We start from the raw sequence: 12,809 nt of genomic DNA on the forward strand, positions 1-12,809 counted from the left end.
ATACATAGTTGTGTTTTGGCGTCTTATTTTTTGCTTGATTTGTATGTTTTCTTTTGGCTATGAGGCCTTTTGTTGTCTGATCTTCTATGCTCTTATTTCTATGATACTTAATAAAAGGTTTTGGGTCCTTTAAAACCTATTTTTATGTAATCAAAACAAAATGTAGAAAACCAAGGATTTACTAGCTCTAGTTGCAGCAGGTGTGGATATTTGCATGCTCCTCATTGTCGATTCTATAGTCAGCAATCTTGGAGTACTAGTCAGCCTCATGGAAGTAGGCATATGGAAATCATCAACACCTAAAAAATAATCATATATACATACAATGTATTTGTCATGTCCCCTATTTTCCTCTAATAGAATTTAATAATAAATAATAATGGCATCGCTATCAGGAGAAACTCTCCACGCATGAGTCATTCCAAATAAATATTATCAACTCAAGGGTAAGCATTATACCACTATAAAAGGAACTAGTCCTATAGCAATATATCAGGAGCAGCAGATCATCATATCACAATAAGCAATATTTGAAAGATAATTGTATATGATTAAGGATCAAAATTAAACACAGTGATAGCATCATTGAGAACACTTACAATTTTTTATCAACAGATGAAGAATATAAAATGCATCACTATGAGTGATAGTAATTGTTGTGAGAATAAGAATAGATTGTAGCTTACTTACATTGTCATATTAGAGATAGCTACTAATTGCATTAGTTGCACAATTCAAATTAAAGATCATCCTTGCATAATTGTTATTAGTCATATCAAAAACAACAAAGATGATCTTAACATTGTTGCATTGCACTAAATGTAGATATATATACCAAAGTCATCTTACATATACCTAATCAGTGTATCAAAGATAGTAGTGGAATTGTTCTCATATATCACATCAATTGTATAACATAAGAACAATCATTTAAAAGTGGTACCATAGACTATTTTTATTACATCAATCATTATCAGTTTTAAGTTTTATTTGAGACTTTAAGGAGAGAAGTCTCTTGCAATTAAGTTGTGTAAGTTATTTGTACCTATTTCCCACGTTTTAATAAAAGGAGACATTACATCAAGGGCATTATCAATGAGGATCTTGTAATGAAAAAGAAATTCGTAAATGAATTAATATGGATTTGTAAGTTATTTTGACAATGACAATGAAATCATATCAGAGGCAATGATAGAAAGTTTCAAACTAACTGTTATGTACAACACAAATATTAAAATCATATCATTACAAGCTCATGGGCATGGAATTGGTCAAGAGGATATACAGTTAAGACTATATCATCATAAAGGTTTAGCAATTATAATTAGAAAAGATATATGAGTTTTCCACATACAACTAAGATAACATATTAGGAATGAGTATCAATTATAGAGTATGAATAATGGATTATATAAATCTTAAGTATTGAAGAATGAATACAAATGGTTCATAATGTATCAATATTAAGTATATGATGATTGAGAATTGAAATCATAGGATGTACACTGGTACCCTCATCAAGTGGAAGAACTCAGTGTGGTCTCAAAAAAAATTTTAACAAAACATACATATTGTGGTTCATGATCCATAAATTAGTATAAAATATAAAGCTTTATTGAACTATTGTCCTAGCAAAAGACTCATTGCTTCTTACTTACAAACACTGTGATGACACAATTCATTTCTTGTGGCCTCTTTCTCTTATGTTGGATGAGGATCCATCACAAGCCTAAGAATTTTGTAGATTGAGATTCTTGAGGGTCTATTTACATAGGCTAATAGGGTCACTATTATATGCAATGCCATCATCACATAATATTGTGCCTTTCATATTAGCAAGTAATTGTTTTTGTGCAATATGTTCATTTCCCTTTCTCTATGAATCAAATTGTGACAAAAAGTATCAGTAAAACAATCAAAACAAGTCCAAAACCTTCATGAAAGTAACATAATAATATGATATTTTGTAAAATTACAATTACATTAATTTTTATACAGAAGGTTTACCTGTACTGGAGAAGGGGTGGGAGCAGCATCCCTACCTCTTTCATCCGATGGATTGGCCATGTCATCCTATTACAAAGAATATATATAAAAACATTAGCACAATCGAAGGAATAGTCCACTTAGCAAAAAAACTTATTATTAAAATGGTGTATTGTATATGGAAGTAATTAGTTTAAGTTTTACATATATAGTACTTGTAACTCCCATGATAGTAACTTTATTTGTATCTATGATAGTCAAGTTGTAATCTATTAGCAACTCTTCCCCTAAACTTATTGATTTTATCGCATATACAAAAACATGATTTCTCTCACGTGCCTAAAAAATGCAATTGGGTCACTTATTAGATTACCCAAGATGCATACTATTTATAAAACATGAAATGTTCCCTATTTCTTTTAGCTTTCCATCAATGTGCACAACAATTATTTTACTTTGATCATTTTCTTTCCATTATAGATAATTTGTTGACAGTGCATACCTATGCATACATTTTTTATATTGAACTATCTGCATCTAGTTTTTGTAATTGTAACAAGGTCCTACATGTTAGTGTAAATAATTATTATTTACACATTACTTAAGTTTACTTAGGACAAGTGCATTATTTTATTATTTATTAGGTTAGACACCTAGGAGTTTGTGTACTCATATGAGTTGTCATGTTGACAACACAAGAGTAAGCAACTCTAATTTAGCACATGGTGTCTACAATGCTAGAGTTTGCATAATTAACTAAGTTTTCATGTAGAAAACATAGTTGTTTGCACTCTTAATTAAGTACATGGTGTCTACAACATAATTTTACATGACATACCTTTGTAGGCTTATCCTCTCATCATCGTACTAACTCTTGTGCTTAATGGAGGATAATCCACTCTTGGTGGACATGTGCTTAGTTGTGAGGCTTATCATATTGCTAACTACTAGACATTCTAGAAGCATTCTAAAGGCCTTTATATTCAGGCACTCCTAGTGTACTTATACATCAATTGAATTTTATATTGTTATTCTAATCATACTCTATTGGTCTATTTTGTCCTAGTTCTTGAGCTTCTTGGTCTTGGGTGATTTTGCCCTAAGAAAAATTCTTACACTACATACTCTATCAATTGAACAATTTTTTTATAACTAACCTTTATGTCATCCATGGAAAATAGGCCCAAACCATTTAATGATGACGGAGCTATGCGATATATCCTCTTGTTAACACAAAAATTAGTGTTAATTGGAGGTAATTCTTTGGGTACCCATTTTTTCTCAAGATGTATGTACATCAAGCGAACCTTGATGTTTCTCTTTGTCTCATCATCATAAGAACATGACCGTCCCTTGAGCAAGGAAAAATTTTGTGCATTTATTGAATTTTTTCTAATATTTTTCCCTCTAGTTTGTCTCTCTTTAGTAGACCTACTATATGTCTGATTGTACTCTTCTATTCTCATGTTTCCCTCACTTGAGGAAGACAAATCTAACAGATACCTATTTGGTGGTACCTGGAGCCCATCAAATGAGAGAAATAATTTTCTATAAAATGAAGGAGAAAAATAATTTTCTATAAAATGAGAAATAGTTGAAGGAGAAAAATAATTTTCTATAAAATGAGGCTAATATTGATGAAGTTTTCCTAAAGTTAATGTTAGAGGTAAAGAGAAGGCAAACATGTAATAAACGTATACCTCCTAATCCATGTCACTTTGTACCATCCTTGTTAAAGGGGTATAGTTTCCTACATATGTAAATCATTTTTCTTAAGTTAGTTACAAATTACATGATACTTATGCTACAAATTATAAATAGAACATAACATGAAAAATATGCATACATAGCAAAAAAAACATAAAATTATATAGTTTTTAATTGGTTACCTCTACAAAAAACATATTATAAGTAATCAACACCTAATACATTTCCATTTATCACGTCATTAATCATCTTCTTCATCCATCTCATCATCATGAACATCATCATTATCGTCATCGTCATCCAAATTGTCAGAATGACCATTGTCAACATCATGATCATCACTATGACCATCGTCGTTGTCGTCATTGTAATCATCATCACCATCACCATCACCACCATCATCATCTTCACCACCATTATCATCATCATCAATTCCATCACCATCATCATCATCTCCTTCTTCATCTTCAGTATCATCATCATCATCATCATCTCCCCCTTCATTTTCACCATCATCATCATCTACTACGTCTTCCACTTCTTCGATATCTTCTTCTTCAATCACATTATATTTTACTGATCTTACTCTTGGATCATGTCTAATGAAAAATGACCAATCTAATTTATGTGAAACACCAAGTAAAACACTTGCTCACATTGGCTTGGAAGAGCATAGGGCTCATTTCCAAATGGCTCAAATGACCTTGTATTGATCATTGTAAATCCATTATCATGTTCAATAATAGTTCAAGATCATCTTGATTCATTCATATCTTGTACCATTTGACACTGAATAGAACTTGTTTGAAGGAATTAAAGTTACACTTAATTATATCGCCCAAAATTCTATAGTATCTATTTTCAGATTATTGAGGATGCATGTCATTTCTAGACAAAATATTGGTGACCTCAAACATTGTAGTTATCCTAGAATCATAAGTTCTCTAATATAATAGTTTACTAATATGAATCTAATTTTTCTATATTGATTTATCTCTTAATATGATAGAAAATTTAGAATATGCTAGTCATTATTAAAAATCTGTGTTGAGAACGTGATAATCTTTCTTACCCAGCTATGATATTAATCTGCCTGCAAAACTATTTATGAAAACTAACTATTGAAATGAAGAAAAATATTATTCTATTAACAAACTAAAACAAACCAAATGTAAACTATTGAAATCACCAGCATTCTTCAAATTTGGCCCTTCCTCCTTAGTTTGCTAAGTGATGAAATTCAGATGGTTCTTCCTCAAGAAATTTCAATCATCAATGTTTATATTATTGATCAAATTGTTTTTTTTTTCATTTTCTGATATTACATAGCACATATATTTATTTGTATTTAGATTAAAAATATAGCACCAAACAAAATGATTTTATTTTACTAAAAACTAGGGAATATGAGGGTATGTACAAACTTGCTTTCAGCCTACAAATCAGAAATTGGTTTGTTATAATGGTGGACATATATGGAAGATATTGTTGCTGATCATATCTTCACAAATGAATAGTATAAAATAGAAGACAACTTATAATGCTAATACCCACGTACTCCTTTGGTGGATAAAAATAGGTTTGTTATTAAGGAAACAATAATCATGCCCATGCAATAATATCCAATGTTTTGCAACAACAATGTTGTCTTCAGCCAAAAATGATTTACAACAGTATTTGAATTTTTTTGGAGTTTAGTGATTCTTATTTTCACATGAGACTATCTCATCTCCTTAGTAACAATGCTTGATTGGATTCTCTATTGTCTACGTATGAATTCAACCAAGTTGGAGGTGTTCTATGTTAAGCTAGTAATAGTACCAAAATATAGAACAAAATTTGAAAATTGAAATCCAAACCCGTAATAGTAAGCCAAAAAAATCACATTTTGAAAATGGCCTCTAACTTTTCGTGGGACTGTAACTAGGCATGTTCTGGACAATACCCATGTCTTGGATTTTTGAGATTCATTCGTATCTATTCACAAAAGGAAATGCAAAACTGGCTGCACATTTTAACCATAGGCCTCCAAATATCAATATGTATAAGTGAAAAAGTAATAAAATATAGATATTGGAGGATTTGGCAGCATGTTTGTGGAGTATGGAATGCATATGGCTTAAAATTACTTAGTGCATGATTGATATTAACACACATACTCATGAGTCCACTAATTAAAATTGATGCAATTTTAAGTATGGGCTCATTTATGGGTATTTGAAATTCACTAAGTGGAAAAGAAGAAAAAGGTTGATTATAATTCAATAAGTAATATTGTTCTTCTAATTTAAGTAAACCAAAATCACATTCCTTAAGTGCATCAATATATTCCAATGTCAATTTACCAAATTCAAGCACATCATTATATGGTAAAGGGATATGTGAAAGTTTATAGGTAATATTAACCACCTTATTATGAAGTGTTATATGAGACAATATAGTTGCCTTTGATGGATAGGATGGAGTCCAATGTGAATGGGATAATGAATATGGTAAGAAGTGTGAAGGAGATAAAGTAGATGGGAATAAGAAGGATGAGTGAAATGAAGATGGTAAGGATGGATACGGTGGAATATAAGAGGGATATATGGGTTTTTGTTGTAGTGCCTGCCCCTAGTCTACATTTTCGAGTTACATTTCTGATATCATTGCCAAACTCTTTTAGGCCAATTTATGTTTGATGATTAGTATTATTATTCTAGAGATTATCAGATGTTGTTTTACACTTAGTTTATTATATGATGAGACTACTTGGTACTCTATATTTCATGCATGTATGATGATTATTCAAATGTTTTCAATTATCGATGATGATTAGTTAGATGGTTTATTATTCCATGTGTTTCTTATGGATACTTACCCCATACTGCATGTGTATGGTGTGCGTGTTTATTTTATTTATGTATGGTGTTTCTGATGTGGTTAAGGAAGGGAGTCATAGTCACCTGCTAGTCGAGATCTACATGATGCACCACTTCCTACCATTGTCTTTTTAGCTTAGAATATTGTGTTTGTACATGCGTGAATTTTATGCAAGTTGCAGGTATCGGGTATCGACTTCCCTGAATTGTCAGGATGAGCGTACCCTATCGCACTGTCTCAATGGTAAGAGAGGGGAGATAAACTCTTAAGTCCAATTCCTAAACCCTTTAGCCAATTGTCCTAATTGATAATTTGGACAAGTATCTGAGTTAAGTACCCTCCGAATGCATCAAATGATGTAATTTCAGGATTATGACCCTTTTTGTTTTGATTTAGTATGTGTTTTTCTATGTAGGGTTTTCGTATGTTGTTTATGAGTCCTTTATGTGTTTTCTATTAATTAAGTCTAATTAAAAAGATTAATTAATGATTTAATTTAATAGAGAATTAATATGATATCTTTAATATTTAATTAATTGAGAAATTAATTAAATAAAAGAACTAAATTTGGAGATTAAAGTTCAAAGATAAATTTAGAACAGGATAATATTTATTTAATTTAATAATAATATAATTGGAGTTCATTTTTAAATAAATGCTAAATATTATTGTTAATTAAATTAATTAAATATGTTATCAATTAAGTTTCTAAAATTAATTTAAAAAGTTGAAAGACATTAAATTATTAAAGGATTTTAGATCGCATGATCTAAGCATGAGTTTAAATTTGAGTAATAAATGAAAAGATTAAATTATAGAAATTAATAATGTTAGTTTAATTTCATAAAGTGCACATAAGATTAAATTAATAAATTAATTTAAAATAGAAGTCAAGTATATTCACTCTTATGTACCTTTTGTCTAATATCTTACTCCAATGTATCAAGGTCATTATATACATCTTTCTCAATGACCTATTGAACTCCCTTACCTTTATCAGTCTTGTTAGTATCTTTTATAATAGTTAGTCCAAAAGGACTCTTCCATAATAGTTCACTATGTTTTACAACATATTTGATTTTGTGTTACAAGACCATAAAAGCTCCATATTTAGGAAAAAATCTATTCCTATAGTTCTCCAAAAAAAATTAATTTTCTTATTGGTTAGCTCAGGCATAATATTATCCAATGCACCTTCCCTTATCTACTTCTCAATCTTTATTGCATATTGCCATTTGGCATCAATTCTATTGTACAACTCATTTGGACTATTATTACCTATCTCTATACATGTGGTCTTGAACTTTACCATCATATCTAACATGGCTTCTTCTACCTTGGACTTATCAGCTATACTCAAAGTTCCATACTTTATGAACTTAAAATCTAATAGGCCTACAAAGTTTCTAATGTTTTCACTTACCTTGTCAATTGATTTTGGCTTTGTATGTCAACTACTCGATAGTGACTTGGTTCATTAGATTCTATTTTGTCTGGATCTTCCTCATCATCATCTTTCTATGTAATCAATTTTCTTCTCCTTGTTTGACCTTTGGTGGTAGGAATTTTTCTCTTTGCTACACTTGGGCAATTAGAACCTTCACTTGGTTTGATAATCCTTTCAAAGAACTTTCTCATTAGTGGCTCGACACTAGTTTTTGCTGCCCTAGTTCTCAGTCTGAGTGGTGCAAGAGGATAGAGGGGCTTAGATATTAGTTTCTTTATTGCCTTCTTCACCTTAGGCCCTATTATTTTGATTGCCTTAGCCTTCTTTGTTGGTGGGGGAATAAGAGTTGGGGCTTTACCCTTATTTTTCTGCACTTTCTTCCTCTTCCTTTGCATCATCATCACTTTCTTAATCTTCTCCAAGACCTTGGGAATCATTAAAGGTTCTTCACCTTCAGCCTGTGTGCATAGTTTTTCTTCTAGGTCTTTAATTATCTTTTTCCTTTTCTTTTTAGTTGAAGTGATCTTAATATCTACAATTTTTTTTGCTTTTTCTTCTTCATATTTACCAAAGGGCTCGGCCTTTGCATCAATTTCCTTAGTAAGTAGTGGATTAATTATTGCACTCACATCATTAATTCTGATCTCATACCCAAATAGTTTAAGCCAGGCTACCCTCAGCTTAACTGCCTATACATATGTGTAATCAGTATCAACTAGAAAACACACATCATTATAGTATTTCTCAACTAAGGATGTGGGAATCCTTGTTTTTCTCCTCATTTTTTGTTTGAACTCATCCATCTTATACATTCTCAAAACTATCTCCTAGATTTGCAATATACTCATTTATCTGCCTACTAGCAGGTTTTCCTTTTTCCCATACAACATTGCCAATAGTTGGAAAATAACTTTGAACATATAAGAAAATACACATTATCAATGATCAAAACTTACACATTGAATTATTAGCCTTCCTAATTGATAAAAGATTCTTAGCTAGTTACAACCATTGGAGCTTAGCAATATCATATTCATGGTCTTTTATCACAACACCAAGCTTGCTCCATTGTCATACATGGCACACTATTTAGTCATCTTTACTAGTAAAGTTTATATGTAATCACTCTCATAGAGAAATCTATCAATAGATCAATAATTTTTTAAATCAACATGCTACGTCCATTCCACTTAGCCTTGGTGTTTGCGTCGACTGCATCTTTACTTTGTCATTGCATGGTTTTCTTCTTGTCAAATGTTGGATACCCTTTTACAACATGAATAATCTTCTTCGTGATTTTTACCAACACATTCTCGAACTATAACTCCACATCATGAATTCTACTCAGCACTGCCTTAATCCATTCAATCTTGAAATTTCTTGGAAAATCTTGGGCCCTTGTCAACCCTTTCCTCTCTACAGTCTTAAACTCATCTTTTAATACTCCTTCGTCACACAATTTTTGATACGCCAATCAAATTTCATAGTCTCCCACTTCACCAATCTTACATATGTAACAACTCCATACATCGTGTATCATGATAACCCTTGGTGGTATCATTGATAATGCACCCATCGAGTCTCCTTCCATAGAAATTTTAGGAATAAAATGGTATTTCAGTGGAGGACAAGAGTCACTCTTCACCAGTTGAACATTTCTTACCTCTTCACCTTGATTCTTCATAGTGGATGATGATCTAGATGTCATTCCCACATTTTAGGGATTGAAATTTTGCTTCTTGAACAACTTGGCACAACTGAAAACCAACACTCGGTCACTTTCCAACATCAAATTTGCTCTCAATCACCTTTGAAATCACTTCACAAATTTCTCAAATCAATCAGGCTCTCAAAATTTGAATGCAAAGTATGTAAACAGACTTCAAATTTTTACTATATACCTTCATACATTCAAATTAGGGCACTCATAAATTTGTAAACTATGTTAGGTGCCATCTTCATCAATACTACATCTTTTAACTTGGTCTCCACTATACAACTCTGTCAATACCATTTAGCTCAGCCAACATGTTAGCTCGATACTTGTTGGCATTTGGTCCATATTGTGTAATATTTGGTCAATATAGATAATATTACTAATGCTCAACACTCAATAGTGTATTTGATTCCATTTCTTGGTTCTCTCCACAAATATGTTCTAATGAATCTTATCTTAGGAAAATGTGAACTTTGGAACACTTTATGTGTTAGGAACTAATGTATGCTATGTTATTTAAATATGCAATCCCTCACATACCTTGATCAATTTGAGGTAGTGTGATCACCTTCTCCATTGGACTAGGTGATCTTAGCTTCACTTTTTCTAGCTTTTACCTTCTTCTTCCAAGTTTGGTTCATCTCCTTTGTTTTTTCTACATCCATCTTGTCTTTTCCCTTGATATGTTCATTATTTGGTGTTGGTGCTTGAGTTCTACAATTTTTGCTCGCATGTCCAGTCTTGTGAAAGCTAAAACAAACTATGCTTCCAATCAACCATTTCTTGTAATTACCTCTGAAATAAGTTCTTATGCAAATTTTTAGAATGTGACCATATTCTCCACAATAATGAAAACTACACCATGTATTGTAATCCCAATTGTAACAATTACTTTTCTTAGGTGCATTTTCTTGTCTTTTAGTTGTCCAATCAAATTTTTACCTATGATCTGCATTCATGTGCTCTATGTCCATACTTTTGATAATTGTAGAAATATCCCTCAAATCTAGGTGCAGTAAGTGTATTGCTAACCTTTGATCTATATTCATGTGCTTAATGACCTTGTTTCTTGCAATTAAAATAATTACTAGTAAATTTAGGTTTAGGGTTTTACTTACCAATCTTACTTTTTCAATTGATTGTTGTGTGTCCCAACTTGCCACAATGATGACATGTAGGTTTTCCTTTTGGTTTTTCATTTCTTTTCTCTCCACTCTTGGATTATTCTCCTTCTTCAGTAGATGAGTAGTGCTTGATATGTCCTAATCTAGAGGTATCATTGGGTGACCTTGGTAATCTCATAAATTCTTTAAAGTATCGTATAGCTTCACTAGGTTTGTTCGTCCTTTCCAAGAGTTCTTTCTCAAATCTTAACTCATTCCTCAATTGGTCACTTTGTGGTCTTAGATTTGTAATCTCTGCGTCTTTTCTATTTAATTCCTAATTTGCAAGCAATAGTTGATTGATCTTGTCTAGTTGAATGTTTGTAAGCTTTTGCATATCAAATGATCTCTCATCAAGTCTTGTAACCATTTTTCTTTTGTCTTCTTCAGCTTTCTTCTTCAATTTGGTCACCTCACACAACCTTACTGATTGGATTCTATGTTCTCTCTTTAATACTTTGACTTCTTCATTTAGAATGTTGTTCTTCTCTAGTATATCTACTATAGCTACATCACTTTCACTAAAACTTACATTGTCAAACAATCCTTTAGTATCTACTTCTTGATAAAGTGTGTCATTCATAGTCATCTTCCTTCTTTTCTTTAAGGATTTACTTAGCTCCTCTCTTGCTGATTCAAGTTGTTGCAGTATGATTTGGATGTCAATCATCTGATTCTCAATAACCTTTCCCAATTTGTAGGCCTCCATCTCCAATATCTCAACTCTCAAGTGGTTAAACTCCTTTTAAGAGAACTAGGCTCTAATACTAATTGTTGGAAGTTTATTGGGAAAATAAGATACTAAGAGGGGGGTGAATCGAGATTACTAAAAATTTTAGCCTTCAAAACAACTTAACTGCATTCACCACTTCATCTATCTCAAATCTATACCATTCCTAACATAACTTTAAACTTCAAATGTTGGAATAAATATAACTATGTATCACATCCACCAACATGAAAATGTAAACACATAGCACAATAGATTTTGGTTTCCTAGAAACCCACCAAGGTGAAGGTAAAATTGGGGTGGGGATGACACCCACAAATCTTCACTACTACTGTAACAAAGTTCACCTATTAGGGCTACAATTTTGATCACTTATGATGATCTAGCCTATGAGGGGTCTTCCCTATTAAGAGCTTTTACAAAAATATTAGGACTACCTTAATTAAAGGGTTTAGAACTTACAATTAAGTAAGCGCTCTATTAAGAGATTTACTTAGGCCTATTAGGATCACTATGTTAAGAGATTAACCCTAATTCACTTGCCAAAATGACTCAGTACCTAATCTTTCAATCTGCACTTACAATCTTGATTATGGATCTTCTCTTTCCACTCTCTGATATGATCTCGTATATGATATATCTTTGATCTTAGGGTATCTTATGACCCCTTCTGACCCATATGAACAAATGGAATAGGTCCCTAGGGGTCCTAGGCCCCCTAGAGACATGTGTTGTCATGAATATGTTGAAAGGGGTCATAGGTTATCCTATGACCCCTTTCAATCCATATGAAAAAATGAAATATGTCTCTAAGGGTCCTAGGAACCCTAGGGACATATGTTGTCATGAAACAAAAGGGGTCATAGGGTATCCTATTACCCCTTTCAACCCATATGAACAATTATAATATGTCCCTAGGGGTCCTAGGATCCCTAGCGACATATGTTATCATGAAATGTGCTAAAGGGTATCCTATGACCCCTTTTGACCCATATAAACAAATGAAGTATATCCCTACGGGTCATATGACCCCTAGGGACATATGTTATCATGAAATGTGTCAAAAGGGGTCATAGGGTATTAAACAGTTATAATATGTCCCTAGGGGTCCTATGACCCCTATGGACATATATTGTCATGAAATGTGTGGCCATGGGGTATCCTATGACTCATTTAAACCCATATGAACAAATGAAA

This window comes from Cupressus sempervirens, chromosome 3 (assembly GCF_028749045.1).
Source record: "Cupressus sempervirens isolate cs-2001-9-10 chromosome 3, ASM2874904v1, whole genome shotgun sequence".
Lineage (NCBI taxonomy): Eukaryota > Viridiplantae > Streptophyta > Pinopsida > Cupressales > Cupressaceae > Cupressus > Cupressus sempervirens.